Raw genomic sequence first — 18,209 nt, forward strand, 5'->3', positions numbered from 1 at the left:
CTCCTGCTGTGCCACTGGTAAAGCTGTGTGCCTCTGGCCAACTACATGAGCCTCAGTTTGCTAACGTGTAAAATGGGGCAATATCCTCTTACCCTCACCCCGGCCATCACAGCTTAGCTGGTGTCTGGAAGTCACTGGTTTAAAGCTACAGAGGTTGTGATCCATGGACATCTTTCCTGTCTCCTGCAATCTGACTGGGTTGGCTCCTAATGTGTTGAACATTCCCCCCCCCTAGATTTAGTTGCCAATTCAATATTGTTTTGCAAATTGGGCTATTTCACAATAATACTCAGATTTCTGGCTCCCATGCTTCATCTAGCAGGAACCGGGAGCCAGCTGCTTCCTGGGATGGTGTGTGAGCTCCGTGGTGCCTCAGACCCCACCATTCCCTATCGGATACCTTGGTCTGCTTTGGCAGTGTCTCAGTCTAAGGTGATGGGCCAGGCCCCAGCACAGTGCCTGGATGCATGTCTTCCTCTGTCTCTTTGTAGTACTGAGGCTGGGAGAGCACCTGGTACTCCTGGGGAGGGACTGGTTCTCCTTTTGCTCCTTTTCCCTGTGGCCTCCATCCTGCCAGGCAATTGGCCCATCTTCTCACTCTGTCCATATCCTTGAGAGGCTGGGACAGGCTGGAGACCAGGCCTCTGAGAGATGCCAGGAGGTCAGGAGGCCTAACCCCACCACTGACCAGAAGGGCCCACAGCTCAATTCTGGATCGATGGCCCAGCTGTGAAGCCAGCCTCCTGTCTCAGCCTCTTCAGTGCTCAGGATGCCTAAGATTTAGAAGGTGACAAAGCAGGGCACCGTTAAGCAGCCAACTCTGGATTTCGGCTCAGGTTGTGATCTTGGGGTCGTGGGATCGAGCCCTGCATTGGGCTCTGTGCTTGGCATGGAGTTTGCTTATCCCTCCCTTTGTTCCTCCCCGTGTTTGCACACACATGTGCCCTTTCTCTAAAAGAAAGAAAGAAGGAAGGAAGGAAGGAAGGAAGGAAGGAAGGAAGGAAGGAAGGAAGGAAGGAAGGAAGGAAAAAAGAAAGAGAGAGAGAAAGAAAGAAAGAAAGAAAGAAAGAAAGAAAGAAAGAAAGAAAGAAAGAAAGAAAGAAAGAAAGAAAGAAAAAGGAAGGAAGGAAGGAAGGAAGGGAGGGAGGGAGGAAGGAAGGAAGGAAGGAAGGAAGGAAAAAATCTTAAAAAAAAAAAAAAAAAGAAGTATCTGACAAAGCCACCTGCAGTCTCTTCTATATCTGGGAGGGGAGGTGGTGCGCCAGGAGGCAAAACGCCTTAGTTGGTCATTCAGTGAAGGTGGAGGCCTAGGCTTTTTCCCAGGGCGGGCTTGCAGCTGAGGGTGGAGGTGTGAGCAGTGCTTGGGGTCTTGAGTCCTAAGGGGTGGCAGGAGGACAATTTAGAGAAGGAGGTCAGGTGCCCAAGCAAGGGGAGAGGCATCAAAGGTAGGCTTAGAACCCAAGCTTTCTTGCCTAAAGCAGCTCTCCCAGCTGGTCCCTCTTCACCCCCTGGCCCCTCCCTGACGCCCCCAGACAGCACACCACTGTTCCAGGCGGGGCCACTGCAGGGTCGGAAGGTGACTCAGAGCTCCTCTGACCACAGAGGCTATTAGGGATGCATGGATCCGGTGTTAAATACAACTTACTGAGTTGCTTACTGCTTTGTGCTTACTGAGAAAGATTTAAAGAAAGTTGATAAGTCTTCTCAAAAATGTATGCCAGTGAGGGGCACCTGGGTGGCTCAGCTGGTTAAATATCTGCCTTGGGCTCAGATCCTGATCTCTGGGTCATGGGATCGAGCCCTTTGAGGGGCTCTCGGCTCAGCAGGGAGTCTGTTTCTCCCTCTCTCTGCCCCTCCTCCCCCCATGCGTGCTCTCTCTCCCTTTCTCTTCCTCTCAAATAAATAAAATCTCAAAAAAAAAAAAAAAAAAAAAACCAAAACCTTACACCAATGAGAAAGTCCACTGAGCCCTTCCCTTAAATTCTGATACTTGCTAATCTCCTTGTTAACAAGGAGAAAATACCCATCAGTACCTGGCTGGGGTTTAATCACCTTGTTTTCTTTTAATTATATTTACTTTTTGATCATCTCTTATAGCAAATGAGAGTGGCCTTTCCATCCCTTCAAAATTCATTTGAAAAGCTCTTTTTATTGTGGACGTTTCCAAGCTCAGACCCAAAACGGAGATGGGTGCCTGACAGCCCACCTCCAGCGTCAACCATCATCGTCGGCCCGTGGCCAATGTCGTTCCTCTATTCCCCTGACTCTGCGCACACTTCATTATGGAAGCAACTCCCCACTTTGTCAGTGTGTTTCAGGATGTAAATCGCTTCCCCGTGAGTGTGTGGAAAGAACGCAGTAAAGTAAATCATCGCACAGGGAGATCCAGAAGGAGCAAAAGCTGAGAGTTGCCGGAATGCCTGGGAGTTGGGACCCTTGCCTGGGCCAGCTTCTTATGCGTGAGACACCTGTCCCCCATGGGCCCGGGGTCCGGGGCCCCAGGACAGGCACCTGGTTCTTTCTGTCTCTATCCTTTCCGATGGCGGGGGGGCTTCCAGAGGGCAAGGGTGCCATCTCAGAAGCTCAGCGGGGAGCATCCCCCACACACTCAGGAAATGTTTGCTGAAGGAATGGTCTGCAGGAGAGACCAGCCTATTGGACTTCCTTTTTTTTTTTTTTTTTAAGATTTTATTTATTCATTCACAAGACACACACACACACACACAGAGGCAGAGATATAGGAAGAGGGAGAAGCAGGCTCCCTGTGGGGAGCCCGATGTGGGACTTGATCCCAGGACCCCAGGATCATGACCTGAGCCAAAAGCAGACGCTCAACCACTGAACCACCCAGGTGCCCCCCTATTGGACTTCCTAACACAGATGGGTGGTCGGGTGAACTTTAACTGACCCCCATCACCTTTGTCCCTAGTGTCCTGCTTGTGAATGTGCTGGTTACATAGCAAAAAGGACCTTGCAGGTAGTTGAAGTCAACCTTCAGAGAGGGAGGTCACCGTGCATTACTAACATCCCAAATTCTCCTTGGTGGACTCAGCGTAACCACAGGAGCCCCAAAAGCAAGCAGAAGAGAAAGGCAGGGGAGAGCACATGAAAAGATGCAGGGGGGCCCCTAGGAGGAGAGAGAGCACCCCGGTTGATAACCACCGAGGAAATGGACACCTCAGTGACTGCAAGGAAACGAATATTGCCAACAACCTGAATGAGCTTGGAGGTGGTTCCTTCCCCAGGACCCGTGCATGAGAGCCCAGCCTCGCTGGCACCGTGACTTCATTCTCCTGAGACCTGGAGCAGAGAGCCCGCCAGACTTCTGACCTACAGAGCTCCAAGGTGACAGATGGATGTTGTCTTCAGCCGCTAAGTTTGGGGTAATTTGTTTCACAGCAGTGGAAGGCTGATAACGGATAGGGAACACTTTCTGCCGCTTCTCATTGATGGCATAATCAAGATCCGAATGACCCCCTTTGGCGAGAGCATAGTCTCAAGAGATAATCCAGTTCCCCACTTCATGTCAGGAGCAGGGAAGTGAGGTCCAGAGAAGGGAAGCCTCCCCCCACCCCCCAGGGTCTCAGAGCAAACCAGGGGGTCATCCAATTGCAGAACCTGAGCCTGGGGACTGGAAGCCCATTCACTAAGTACCCGAGTGCACCGAGCAAGGTTCAGCCGGGTTGGAGGGGAGGCCCCCTGAACCAGGTGCTCACTTCCTCCTAGCACCCCACACTGCACCATAGCCACAGCCACACTCACTGGGCTTTGTTCAGGGTCTTTGTTTTTTTGCTTAGACAACAGAAATTTGTTTTCTGGGATTCCCCGGGTGGTTCAGTGGTTGAGCGTCTGCCTCTGGCTCAGGGTGTGCTCCTGGAGTCCTGGGGATCGAGTCCCACATTGGGCTCCCTGCAAGGAGCCTGCTTCTCCCTCTGCCTGTGGCTCTGCCTCTCTCTCTCTGTGTCTCATGAATAAATAAATGAAATCTTAAAAAAAAAAAAAAAGAAATTTGTTTTCCCCCAGTTCTGGAGGCTGGGAAGTCAAAGATCAAGGTACCTCCCAGGTGGATCCCAGCCTGATGCTTCTCGTGGCTTGCAGGTGGCTGCCTTCCCACTGTGTGCTTCCATGACATCTTTGTGCATGCTTGGGAGACACATCTCTCTCTCCCTTTTCTCATAGGGCCACCAACCCTATAGGATTAAAGCAACAACAGAAGTAAATCTGATTGGTCACCACTGGAGGATGCTGGACAACCAAACCCTGCTTTTGAAAACAGTAAATGAAAGAATTTTTTACCTTTAAAATTAAGCATTTACCTTGCCTTCTCTTTACCAACTGTACCACAAGGTAAAACAGCAGTGGACAAGGGAAACTTCACTTTTATACAAGTATTCCATCTGATAAATGAAGAAAGAATAGTGGATTTTGAATATTAGAATTTTGGATTTAGAAACATTGTTAGCTATTAACATCACAAGAAGAAAGACAACCAGAGGTCATGTGCTCCACACACCACCATCCACCAAGCCTTCTTGCCAAAAATATCTGAGTCTGACCAACCAAGCCTGTATGACATCTTCTCTCTCTCTTTTTTAGAGACTCATTTTTTTAAAATTTTAGACAGAATGTGAGGGGTTGGGGGTGTGGAGGGGCAGAGGGAGAGGGAGAGAGAAAATCCCCAGCTGACTCCCCACAGAGCGTGGAGCCTGATGAGGGGGAGCCTTGATCTCATGACTCTGAAATCATGACCTGAACCAAAATCACAAGTCGGATCCACAACCGACTGAGCCACCCAGGTGCCTCAGGAATCCAAATTTTTAAAACCTCCCAGGCTTCTAAGGTGAGCCAGGCTTTGGGAAGAGGACAGTGGGTAACTGGAGGCCAAAGTGCTAAAGAAGACACTGGGACTTTGGCACCAGGCACCTGGGCAGGTGTGTGGTGGGGACCTGCACAGAAAGGGCTGTTGCAGAGCCTGAAGTGGGTCTGGATTGGACTCAGCAGCGAAGCCGGGCAGGGAGGGAGTGCAAATCGTGAACAGCCGCTCAGAGCCTCTGCGTGTGGGCGTCATTCCCATTACCCTCCCCGGCACTGCTTTGTAACATTTGACTGCATTAAATGCTCAGCCAGGAGAATGAAATGTATTTAGAAGGCTCAGGTATTTCACATCTAGGGCAGGCAATGCTGCTCTAAATTTACCAAGTCAACAGCTCATTTTTGCTGTTGGGTAGATTGTAGATCTTAGGACAGAAGCAAGTGAAAATGCTACCGGCTATAAACTTTCACCTTATTGGCAAAATGTCTATTATGCAGCTAGAAACACCTAGTTAATCGGCGCTGCCCTTCCACAATTGGTAGCAGCAGAGTCTCTGGCGGTGACAGCAATGACATTATGTCTCTTTCATCACCCGCACGTTCTTTGTATCGCCAATTACTGGCCCTTCATTCACTCCTGGCCTCAGACGCTGCAGGATAAAGAGGCTCTTCCCATGGCGCTGTCGTGGCTCAGATCAGCTGAGGTCCTCAACTGATTTGCCTTCAGGTTTTTGCCCCGGGTTTTGGGCTCTCCGATCTTCATTGGTGGGGAAGACATCTGATTCTAGGAAATTGTGAGAATCGTAGGAAGCTAAGTCTGATGGGCAAGGCACCAATCAAGCCAGGAGATTCCAGCTGGGTCATTGACCAGGCATTTAGCGGGTGTATCTGCAAGGCCAGGCTCTGAGCTGGGGCCGGGAATTCTGACACTCACAGGACCGTGCTCTGCCCTCCCTTCCAGGACTTCCAGCCGCGCAGTTCGGACTTCTCAGGTGATGCTTTCAGGCTGCAGCAGCACCTAAGGCGTAAGGGAGCTGCCCCTGGGGGAGGAGGCTGAGCTCAGGGTGCACACACAGGTTCCGATGACTGTCTCAAACTGGCCCCGTTCCTTTCTTCGTGGGAGTTTCGATGCAGAGCTGAAGTCTGCAGCTTTAAGGAACCACAATTTGTTATTACCCTAAATCCGGTAGAGGTTTTGGATCGGGTGTAGGAAATTTTCACAAGAACCTAAATTTCACGTCGATTTGTGATGGATTAGCATACCAAAATTGGCGTAAAGTGCACTTAATGGATGCATTACTGCAGAAGGGATCTGTCTAACCAGAGCATTTCTAAATTTATGAAATTGAAATGCACTTCAGGTTACCGAGCAGTCTAAATTTGTCAAAGTCACAGGGCTGGAGGCAGGTCGTTGCTGGTGGTGGAGATCCGAAGCCAGGTCCGCTGAACTGCATTCGAGAGCCTGTGCGCTGGTCCCCATGGACCCCTCACACCCAGGTGCAGGCCCTCCACACATAGGCGACTCCCCGTAGCCCTCCACCCCCATGCAGTCCCTTTGGAAACCACCTCAGCTGTGGGATCAAGGTGAAAGTGAACTGAAACTCCATCCCAGTGTCTGCTAATGTGCTAATTGAATATGAAGGTGTTAGCTGATAGCTAGGGCCTTTAGGTATCTAACATTGGGTTTTCTTTTGTGGGCTTTTACATTTTATTAGGGGGTGCCTGGAAGACCCCAAATGCTCAAGCCTCAATACTTTAATGGTGGAATGACCAATGACAAGGTTGCTGTTGGTTGAGCCTGGCCTTGTTTCCTTTCTTCCCCAGTGGTCTGCGGTCCCCACTTTCAAATAATGGCTCCAGTTCCCAGAATCATGATTCACATCCCTTAATATCCCCAAAAAAGGGACTTTCTACAGCAATTCCTCTTGAATTTGTAGCTCCGTAAAATGCCAGACTGTAGCTTTCAAGTCTTTCCCCCTCCAGTTGGAGACACAAAGTCCAGAGAGGGAGACAGCTGGTGGCTGGAGCAGAACCTGGGTCTTCTGAGCCTCAGTATTTCCCCAGTACTTAGCACATAGCTGGCATGGAGAGTGGCCCAAGCTGCGTTCACCCCTTTACTTGGTTCTCACTACACTATCCCATCAGGCGTGCCTGCCATTAAATTGAATTCATTGGCATCAGCTCACACGAATCTACAGATTTGGGCCCTTCCCCTATGTGGTTTGGTTTCAAAGCCTCTGTTCTTGCCTGAGAAATGAGGATCAGTCATACTGGCTCATTTTTGGCTTACAAGGCTGTGGTGAGGGTCAAGTGATGTAGCATGCAAAAGTGCTTAGCAGAGCGCTTCTCACATGGTGGGGCTCCAGAGGTCCTCATGTTTAGGAGGGGATGGAGACACAGACATCTTAGTGGCTCCAACATTTACTCCAGTGTGTGGCATGGAGCAGGTGTTTGGGGAATGGCTGCTGAATGAATGAGGGAGTGAATGAATGTCACTCGGTCACCATGGTAGGTCCCTGGCTTTTCAGTCTCTGATGTCCTCATAGTGTCTTGTATAGTCTTTATTTGAGCAATACTGGTTCACTTGTTCACAAGTGTGCAAGGGCCTATTCACAACCTTGGTCAAAAAATGTATTATGTGGGGGATCCCTGGGTGGCTCAGCGGTTTTGCGCCTGCCTTTGGCCCAGGGCGCAATCCTGGAGTCCCGGGATCGAGTCCCGCGTCGGGCTCCCGGCATGGAGCCTGCTTCTCCCTCTGCCTGTGTCTCTGCCTCTCTCTCTCTCTCTCTATGTCTATCATAAATAAATAAAAATAAATCTTAAAAAAATTTATTATATGACTGTTATGGATGGAATTACTTTCAATAATGTTGATTGCTAATCACAACAAATATTTCTGAGTTCTTACTATGTCCCAAGAATTGTGCTTAGTATTTTTCAAACATTTTGTCATGAATCTTCACACGAGCCCGCCAAGGGAATGCATCAGTCAGCTACTGTCGTGATAATGCTGCGTAACAACCTCTGGCATTCAGTGGCTTACAGCAAGCATTTCCCCCTTTGCTCATGGGTCTGTAGGTTGGCTGAGGCAGTTCTGTGGCCAGCTATAGGTGGGGTGACTTTGTTCCGGGCTACCAGCTGAGTTCAGGTCTGCTCCATGTGTGTTCCTTCTGTGATGGAAGAGGCAGCAGCTTCTTGTGACATCTTCTCATTATAAGCCACCAGAGTACAAGACAGCAAGCCTAGCCCTGCAAGACATCTCAATCTTCTTATTCAGTAACATTCCCTAAGATCTCATTGTCTAAAGCAAGTCATATGGCCAAGTCCAAAATCAAGGAATGGGGAAATATATTCCATGCTCTTTGAGGCCCCAACTAGGGTGTAGCAGTGTAATACCCCATGGGATCAGTTTAATTCGATTGACCACCAGTAGATGCTATTATTTATCCCAACTGAGGCACAGAAAGTCACATATACCCAACTAGTAGGTGTCAGAGATATGGCTTGAAACTGGGCAATTTAACTCCAGAATTATGGAAGGGCGTGCACATGGGGGAGGGGATATTTGTTTTCTTAAATTATCTTCATTTTTCCACCCATTATTAATTGACAGTGTCACACTGGCACCAACCTCCCTCACAGTTACGCATCTCACTGTCAATCCATCCGCTCACGGACACACATCTGGCATTTGGGGGTTCTCTCGACTCTCCAGAATAACAGACAAAGTGCAATTCTTGCATAATTTCGTGAAATGAATGCGGAGGGCAAAAAATTGCCCTCCAGTTAATCTCAGGCACGTGCATAAATACTTTTGGAAAGTCCCTAGTGGAATTCGTATCAAAGTGGTACCGAGATTTTACTTAAAAACAATTTGCTCCGTGTCAACCGTGATTTCTGACACCTGAATTTGAAAGTGATCCGGGTGGGCCCAGCGCCATCTCCATAACGGGGTCATGTGTTTACTTGGAGGGAGGAGAGGAAAGATGGAGGTATGTGTGGCCACGGAATAATGTTCCACACAGCCTTACAGGAGGGGATTTCCTCCTGCGTGTTTCCATAGAACCTTCCCTGTGTTTGTTTAAACCCATTGCACACTCTGGTCTGACAGCTGCCTGGCCCAGGGCCTCCCCCTACAACTGTACAACTAGCCCTCTTTAACAGCGCCCTGCACTGTGTCCCTCGATGCAATTACTTGAGTATATAAACTTCACTGAAAGGCAGGCTTTTCTTGGGAGCTAATAAATAAGCCCTAAAGCCACAACGTGTATAAGACCTTGAAAAATGGCATCATCATCTATTGGGAATTGTGAACCGTGCAAAAAGCAGCTCATTGTATTTTCAGAAAAAGGTTTTTGTTTAAAAAAATAATAATGAACAAAAGTCACCAAGTGGAGTCTACATGGAGAAAGCAATGCCGTCTGCCATTCTGAGGCTGGTCTCTTGCATCAATCTTTCTTCGCAGATTTTATGTAAGGGGCATTTATTTGCAGGAAAACAAGACACAGTTTTGAAGAACTCCCCTCTCATCCAGCTCCCCATCTGCAGTTATAATCCTCTGATTGTGACCTCCGAGTTAGTTGGGGGGAGGGGGGGTGGATGCTGAGCATCACTTTTAGGACCCCAGGGCAGGCTAGGGTGTTTGGGGGGGGGGTGGATAGGGGAAGTGAGATGAAGCCTCCTGAAATAGAGATCAGATTTTCAGAAGCAGAGGAGAGGCGGGCTGGGAAGGCAGGCCCAGGAAGCCCCCTTCAGCCGAGGGCCAGCACTCTGCAGCAGCACTTGGGAAACACTTTCAGCTTCACTTCTGGCTCCTCTGAGCACGAGGATGCTGGACCGTGGCCACGGGGACATGGGCAGGCAAAAGGCTGTGTGACTGAAGACAAAGATTTTTTTTTTTTTCTTCCCAGTCCCTTGGACCGGTTTCCTGAGATGCTGGGCTCGGTGCCCCAAGCGCCCCTGGAGTTGAGTCTTCCCGAATCCAGGGTCTTTTTTATTTTTTTAAGCGATGGCATCTTGGGTCAAGAGTCGGGGAGTGGATCCCTGGGGCCGCTTCCTCGGCCTCGGCCAGCCCAGGTGGTTTTCTGGAGCGGGCGCGTCCGGGCCACTGCGGCAGGGCTCCGGGGCCCGCCGAGCCTGCCCCTCCCGGCAGAAGCAAGCCGGCTGGGCCACGGAGCCCGGCAGGGCCTTGGCCTTCGCGGGCTGCAAAAATACAACAGAGGGCGCAGAACCCACCAGCGCCGTGGCCTTGCATACCGATGCACGGGCTGGCTGCAGACCGCCAAGTTCCTTAAAAATGTCTCTGGCAGACCCGAGGGGTTTCGGTTTGCTTTCTATTTAGAATCACCGCATCACCCCCGCCGTGTTTACTTGGAGGGGGCGGGGGGCGGGGGGCGGGGACCCAACCCACCGCGCGGCGCACACGCCTTGATCTCACATTCCAGACTCGAGCCGCTGGGTGTCAGCGCGACATGGGGCGGGGGGAGGGTTCTCTTCGGAGGTTTCATTCGCCATCCGCACGTCACTCCCAAACTTTTCCTCCCTGCGCTCGGGGAGTCAGGTTGACGCGCCCCGGATGCGGGGCTCGAGGCGCGGGGCTGGGCGCGCTCCCGCGGGGCCCGAGCCGCACAGGCTCCGGGGCTGCGCTCGGGCTTCGCAGGTACAAGTTGGCGCGGGGCGCGGGGCCGGGGCCGGGGCCGGGGCCGGGGCGGGGCGGGGCGGGGCGGGGCGGGGGGGTCCGGCTCGGGGCTGCGGCGCCCCTCGGCGATCCGGCCGGGCGGCGCGGGCGGCGGCGGGGCTGGGCGTGGGGAGTCCGGGCCGGCGGAGCTGCGCGCAGCCTCCCTCCCCGGCGCTCCCGGCGCGGCGGCGGCGGCCCAGGCAGACAATGAACTTGCGAGCGCGCCGAGCCCAGGCAGGTTGGAGCCCCGCGTCGCTCGGCCCGGCCTCCCCGAGGCCCCCGCGCCCCGCCGCGTCCCGGCCGCCTCCGGGCGCCCCGCGCGCCGGGGACCCCGCGGGGAGGGCTGCGGGGCGGCGGCGCCGGGGCTCGCGTGCCCCCTGCCTGGCTCGGGAGCGTGCCGCCGGGGCTCGGGGGCCGCGGACCGGGAGCAGGGGTGGCGGCGCCGCGCACAGCCGGAGGCCGGACGCACGGACACCCCGGGGTCTCCGCGGCGCGCGCGCTGGGGGCGGTGGAGGGGGCGGGGATCTCCCCAGCCGGAGGCTCCGCTCCCCCTCCCCGCGCACTTCGGGGAAGTTTCCAGGCGCAGCCCCGGGCAGGTAAGCGGGGCGTCCGCCTCTGTGTCCCCGGCTCCGGCGGGAGCCGCCTCCCGAGCTCCCGCTCCAGTCCCGCGGCCGCTTCGGGCGGAGGAGGCCGCCGCTGGGACCCGGCTCCGGGGGGGGGACCCCGCGGGGGCGGCCGTGGGGGGAGACGGGGGCGCGGCCGGGCCCCGAGCGGCCTGAACTTTTGCTCCCGCCCCCTCCCCCGTCCTCGGGCCCTCCGCCCCGCGCCCCCCCCCCCCCCGCGGCGGCCGTGGCTCGGGAGGCGCCGGGGCCCGGGGGTTGCCGGCGCTGCTCGGCGGGGGCGGCCCCGGGCGGGCGGCGGGGCGCGGGCGGCGGGGCGCGGGCAGCGGAGCGCGGCGGGTCGGAGCGGCCCCGGCGCGGGGGCGACGCGGGCGACCGTGCCGGGGCGCGGGGGCGTCGGGGTGAGTGTGCGGGAGGGGACGCCGCGTGGCGCACTGGCCCCCGCGGGCCCCGGGGTGGCGGGAGGGAGGCGCCCGGGGGGACGAACGTCGCCTTTGGGGAATGAATGAAGAGCCGTGACAGCGCCTGGAGACTCCTCGGGGCGAATGGCGGGGCCGGCGCGTGCGCGCGTGTCCAGGATTCGGAGCCGCCCGGGTCCTGGGCGGGGCGCCCCGTCGCGGCCCCGGGGCCCGCGTAGCCCCGCGCCCCGCGCCCCGGCCCGGCCCCCTCGCGGCTGGAGAGCCCGGCGGCACCCAAGGCTGGGCTCGGTTGCCGGCTGCTGGCGGCTGGATGTCTGCGCCGCGCGTGGGGAGGTTGGAGAAGCAGGCGGCAAGGCTGAGACTAGCTCCTGTGGAGGGGGGACCCCCCCGTTCTCCCATTCCCCGCGTGCACTGGGTAGGTCAGTGGCACGGAGTTTGGGGCATGAAGTTGTGCTCTCGGGAAGCCCCAGGACGCCCCGTGAAGGGACTTGGCGCGCCGATCAGCGACACTGAGCAGCGAGCTCCGGTTCCAGGCTCTTCGCTGGGTCCCCAGCCCCTTTATCAGCTGCGGTTGCTCTGAGCGCAGCCACCCGGCGACGGAGCAGAAAGCCACCTTGAGGGCATCTGCACCCCCTGCGGCACCCCCACCCCCACCCCGCAGGAAACTGAGGTCTGGAGATTTGCCCCAAGTTCCTCTCCAGCACCTTACCACTCGGCTCCTCACCCTGGCTTTCCTGCCCACGACCCCCCGCCCCCCGCTTTTGCAAAATCAGGAATCCTCCCTTACAGAAGATGGCACTTATTAATTTTACAAACTGCATGTTGAATCAGGATGGTTTAATTGGTACCTAAATACCTAGGAGTCATATAGGATTTTGCTTAAAATAGCGAGTGAATAAAAATACCTTTTAATTAGGTAGTTTTTAATCAGGTAAGTTTTTGTCTACAATACTCCCGGAAGACTGGCAGGAAAATGGTCTTCCTGCCTCCTCCTGGATGGGGAGCGTGAGCCAGCCAGGTGAGGCCACTTGCCGTGGTCTCCCTCTCCGTGTATATTTGAGCCAGAAGTGGAGCTGCAGGTCTGGCCTTCCCTTCAAGGTCTGGCTCCCCAGGAGAACCGTCTCTAGGGCCCTGGGAAGGAAATTCGACATTGTCTTTTCTCTTCGGATCATTGCATGACTGTAGTGAGCTGGCTCGTGGTGGAAGCAAGCAGCCAGCATTAATTTATCCAGGACATGGGAGGAGGGAGTGGTGGGAGAGTGGGGGCACGTTTGCCCCCACTGTGCCTTGCTTTTCTCTGATGACTAGAGCTTGTGATGCCTGAACCACTGTCTTGGCCGGGGATCCCAGCACTGTCACAGTGGCTTCTGTGAGGGCTGCTCTTTCTGCACCTTTCTCTCTTCTGTCTCTGCTGGCCCTGGCCAGGAGAGGCATTTGGTTTTCCACCTGCCAGAAAGAGAGAGGATTAATCTCTGCATCTGGAAGAGGCAGTGTTTGCGGGAGAGGTTAGGAGGTGGATTGTGCTTATTTGGTGTTTGGAGGAGAGCGTAAAAGAATCTCCCAAGTTAGCCAGCTGGGCCACAGGAACCCCAGGCCCTTTGAATCTGCACTGTGAGAAGCTTTAGACTCGTACCAGGTCGTGATTAGACTGTGGTTGTCCCAAGGCCACCTAGGGCCCAGCTGGAAATTGCTCTTGAAAGTGTAGGGGGAGTGTGAGGGGAGGGAGATTCTGGAGCTACCTGAGTAGGTGAGCCCCATAGGGGGCAGCTTTGACTCAGGCTTGGCCAGTTGGGGAAGAATGGACTTGCAGGTCTTGTTAATCTTCAAGAGAATTTTCAAGCGTGGATATTCAAGCGTGTGCTCAAGTTCTAGAATTGGACAAAAAGGTTGGGGCGGGTCCAGTGCCAGGGGGTTTGAAGCTTGACATCTGGCCCTGTGTATGTGTAATGGGAGGAGTGTCCCACCGTGGGAGATGTGACACATGATAGAAATGGGCTCAGAGCCCCAAGGGCTCAGAGACTAAGAGTTGACGGGTCTCCACGTGGCTGTGGCCCAAGCCGGGCTTCTTCATGTGTTTGTGTATCATGTACTCAGTGAGTGGCTACTTGATGAGCTCCCGTCAAGTGACGTGCCAAAACTTTTCATATAATTTCATTTACCAAATAGATCCCATGGTGGAACATCTGGGGATGGTACGGTTATAGGACAGGCCCAGCCCCGGCCCCTGGAGGATGGGGAGTACCAGAAGTACCTGTGCCAGATGGACAAATAAACCTCGAGTCAGGAGGGAGAGTATGGCAAGAACGGTGCTGGAAGGGGTGGGTTGTTTGGTGCTGGAGATGGTGGGTTGTTGGGGAGGAGTCTCCTTTTACAGATGTGGAAATCTGGGCTCAGAACAGTTGGGTGACTTGCCCAAGAGCCGGAAAGTGGAGAGTCAGTCTAGGTCTCTGATGCCTAGCTCCTGGGCCTGCTTTTTCTCCCCCACTATGCTGTGCGGGGGCCTCTTGGACGCTCCCAGGTGAATCCACACCCTCTGTGGTTGGCAGCTCTCACTTTTCCTGTCTGCTTCTTTGGAATCCATCCCCTTACCGGGGCCTCAGTAGGTCCAGGATTGCAGAGATGCCATTTGGAACCATGTGTCAGAGAGAGAGAGAGAGGACTTTCCTTAAATTCTAAAAGCAGAAGCTATGTTTGTTTAAACGTAGTGGCTGACACGGGAGGGTCATTTCTGGGAGCAGTCAAGCGGCGGTCACCCTTTAGCGGCGTGTCATTTAGAAGTGATCCTTCCCAGTGATCGTGGAGAATACTGCAGCCTGTCTTCCCCCCACCCTGCCACCCCAGTCTGTATGTTGGGAGGCTCGAGAGCGATATTCACTTCCTTCCATGGGTGATTTCGTTTCTGTCGTGTGAATCGGGAGATTGTGTTCTCACTTAGCCCACCAGGTATCGGGAGGCTGAATGTTTGGACATGCACAATGTATTTCTTTATTGTTCTCAAGTGCTGAGATCTGATTTCCTTACTGAGGCGCCCCTTCTTTACAGTAAAGCCCTGGGAGACGATGACCCGTGTTTTCACAGCACAAAACAAAGCATAAAGGTGGCAGGTACCTAGTTAGTCTATCCCATCTAGAGAGCTGAGAAGAAGAGTGAAGGTTTTGTGTTGATTTGGGCCAATACAGATTAAAAAAAATTTTTTTTAACCTATGGGGGTTGGGGAGGTAGACAGTCATGACAGCTGTCATTTGCTGGGTCCCTACTAGTTCCCAGCTGGCCCTGAGCCAGGCAGGTCAGATCGCTGTCCCCCGCTCTTTTGTTTCAATTAGAGGGTGGGGAGGTTGTTTGAGATCACCCAGACCAAGTTTTCAGCCTTCCAGCTGTACAGGAGGAGGGATGAAGAAATGACAGCAGAAGAGGGTAGAGAATAACAATCGTGGCCTCCCCAAAAGGGGAAGGCGAGCGTGAATCAGCAAGTGGTTAAGTTAGGGGGAGGTGGCCACGGAAAGGGGGTTCTCGGACTCTGCTGGTTTCAAAAGGGATGTGAGGCCTCGAGTGGCGTCTCTTTCATCCCTGGCAGCGATGTGCAGCATTTAGGTGGCCCCAGGTGTGGGCCTTGGGCCAGGTGCGCAGGGGCCTAGGGGCAGCACTGGGCATCAGGGCAGCACCCAATTAGTGGGCGAGGCAGAGCTTGCACAAGGCAGTTACATAAGGCTGCTGAGAGCGTGGCAGGGCATGGTTAGCAGCTCTGGGGTTGGAGAGGCCTGGGGTGACTTCATGCCCTGGCCTGACAGCTGCTGTCCTATACATGCATTGACACCTGCCAGGTGCTTGGAGGAGTGCCTGGCATACAGTAGGCACTCATAAACGTCAGCCCTTGTGGTATTTCTTGAGCTCTAGAGCTAGTAACCAGGGGCAGAGGATGTCTCTGAACTCCCTGAAATTGCACGTACAACTTTTGATGCAGATGGTAGATGCGTGTACTTTGGGGTTAGGAGGCATGATTTCTAGCAAATTCTACCCCAGAGGGCTTCTCTGACACCTCATAAGGCCAGGAGCCCCAGGACACCCAGATCCTATTCGGGTTTTCTTTGGCTGGTTGCTTCCCCCTCTCGGGGCTATTTCTTCTTGTGTGCGAGGGGCTGGATGAACAGCCTCTTTCTGACCCTTTCAGCTCACACTGTGGGCAGGCTGTGGATCCGTGGGGTTGTGTTCCCACTGGTCAGAATTAAGCAGGGGGCAGATGGGGCAGGTCTCCCCGGAAACGTGCTGGGTGGCTTGCTTTTGAATGTGACGTCTTGAGCCCCACTGTAAGCTTAAAAGGGTCCTGAGCAGGCTTGGGGGGGGGGGAAGGCCCTCTGGCTGGGGCGGGCTCTCTCTCCCTGACACCTATGCCACGTCTCTAGAGCTCGTCCTGGTCCAGGACTTTTGGGTCTCAGAAGAAAGTGAGGTTGGCAGATCCTCAGAAGCAGAGGGTGTCATTATAATGGAAACTTGGACACTCTCCAGAATTGTGTTTGTGATGAAAATATTGAAGCAGGCAGCCTAGTCACCCAGGTGCCTGGGAAATACCCCAACATGGGCAAATAATTAGATACAGACCGGCCGCAATTATTTTTTCCTGCAGTGTGCCGGGACCTGGTGGTTTCACGTTTTCTCTTGAAAGGGAATATGCTCCTACTACTGATCCGTTTGCTCCCTGTGGCAAACATGTCAGTGGTGGGCTCGGTGCGGGAGGCAAGACCACGGGGGCTGGTGAAAGCGTCCCTCCCGGGCCAGCCCTGGGTCAAGGGACGGTTCTGTCCTGCTCTACTGTGGCCTCGTAGGGACCCGCCCCAAGGGCCTGGGCCTGGCGCACCTTTGCTGTGAGCTTGGAAGCTGCGTCCCAGACTCTGGGAAGGTGGGATGTCGTGTCATCCCCTTGCTGAAAGGGGCTGGGTAGCTCTGTCTGCCCCTCGTGACACCCGTTTCCTTACGCTGATGCAAGTGAAGCTCAGCCTGCACCTTCATGTGTGCGGTGAACCAAGTGTTCGGTGCCTCCACGCAGACCTTCTTTTACCCCAGGTGGTGACTCCCTTGGAGGCCCCGGGAGCGCAGCGTGGGTGGTGGGTGAGCCTGGGCAAGTCCCTCCTCTGTTTCTTTCTTCTGTTACCCATGACCCTGGGCAAGTGGCTTGACCTTCCCTGATGAGCCTCAGTTTGCTCATCGGTAAGGAGGGGGTTAATAATTTCTACTTTGTATTGTGTTTTGAGTATTAGAGGTCACAGAACTTAGGGCTCAAGGGGTCTCCCCACGTCGAACTCCTCTTCCTGGCCGTCCGTCCCTGCTTGAAGCTGACGTCAGAGAAATGTGCCTGAACTGGTGGGCAGGCGGGCCTCGTGGCCCTGAACAGAGGGCATTGGGCAGGGGCGCCGACTATTGCCCCCGTGCTCCCCGCCCCCAGGTCATAGGCAGAGTGGGAAAGCTGCAGCTCCCCCCGGGGCAGCCCCCTCCTCCAGGGGCAGCTGGCAGGGCCAGATGCGTTCTACGGGTGGGAGAAGGCAAGACCGGGCTCCTCATGCCCGGCTCCTCCCCCCAGGCTGCTGGGACAGTGTAGACACCCCCAGGTGCAGACATGCAGGCGGAGCGCCCTCTGTGCAGGAGGAAACATTGGGCATGGGCTAGGAGAGTCCCTTGCGGACAGCGAGTAGTAATGCCGAGCCCTGGGCCTGGTCCTTGGTGGGGGTTGACAGATGGGGCCCATGAGGACGGGGGCATCGAGGTGAGGCGGCAAGACCTGTCAGTGACATGTTGTCACCTGCAGCACGTGGGAGTGATCACCGCGGTGAGATGATGATTCACTGGGCACCCCCAGGATGCATTCTAACTGCGAGGGGGGTCTCCCCAGGGGAGGTGCAGGCTCACCCAGAGCCTGGCCAGGAGAACCTCGTCCACCTCCTCTTGGCTCCCCACCAGGCCCCACAGCCCCCATCGCCTTCAGGAAACCTTTGCCAGGAAGTCACACCACGTCTGGCGCCTCTTCCCTGTGGCCCTCCATCCCTTATCCAAGCGCTGCTCTCCTCCTCTGAGCTGCATTCTACTCTGTCCAGCTCCACCTTGAGCCCAGTGCACTAGTCTCCTGCGTGCCACCTGCCCGCCCCAGCCCGGTGAGCCTCTCAAGGGTGGGGACGGTGTCTGGGAGGCCCGCTCATGGCTAGGCCCCTACGGAGTCTGGAGGGACTGGCGATGATTGAACTAATGCATCCACTGCAAATGATTCTTTCAAAAGCCCATTTTTCCTGGACTCTTCCTGGATTTTACATGGGCCCCTGGGTGTGACCCAGAGGATATCAAAGAGTCCCCAATTTGGTAGCACAGTATGGGAGTTAGCTTGCCACTAAATGTCTGAGAGTCAAGAGCCTAATGTAATAACCATGGATTTCCTGGCATTAGGTTTTTGGGCCATTAATTAGTTTTTTTGTGTGTCTTGAGTGTCTTGGGGAGAACTGTTATGGACATTTGGTTGGCTTTTCAGAAATATAAACAGGAGCCATCCACTCAGGGAAGAAATGTGGGGGCTGTTAGCATTTCTTATAGCTGGCGTAAATAGCTTGTCTTTAAGTTCCACGCGCCTTTGTTTGGAATGTAAATATTTGCATTAAAAATATAAAGTATATCCTGGCGTGTATTTATTGGGACCATAATTTC

General features: G+C 54.5%; 1 protein-coding gene across 7 annotated transcripts in view; it reads left to right on the forward strand.

Moving 5' to 3' along the window:
* The first annotated feature begins 10,283 nt into the window (after nt 1-10,283).
* The window catches only part of CHST15 (carbohydrate sulfotransferase 15), a 74,413-nt gene continuing 66,487 nt past the window's right edge, over nt 10,284-18,209 (forward strand). For 4 of the 7 annotated variants that reach the window (XM_072804982.1, XM_072804988.1, XM_072804981.1 and 1 more), the window contains exon 1: nt 10,284-10,471. The gene's annotated coding sequence lies outside the window, so the exon portion shown is untranslated. Of the gene's footprint in view, nt 10,472-10,613; nt 10,724-10,945; nt 11,086-18,209 lie in introns of those variants that run through there. The other 3 variants (XM_072804989.1, XM_072804987.1, XM_072804984.1) reach the window with 3 other exon arrangements.

The sequence above is a fragment of the Canis lupus genome, chromosome 29 (genome assembly GCF_048164855.1).
Source record: "Canis lupus baileyi chromosome 29, mCanLup2.hap1, whole genome shotgun sequence".
NCBI lineage: Eukaryota > Metazoa > Chordata > Mammalia > Carnivora > Canidae > Canis > Canis lupus.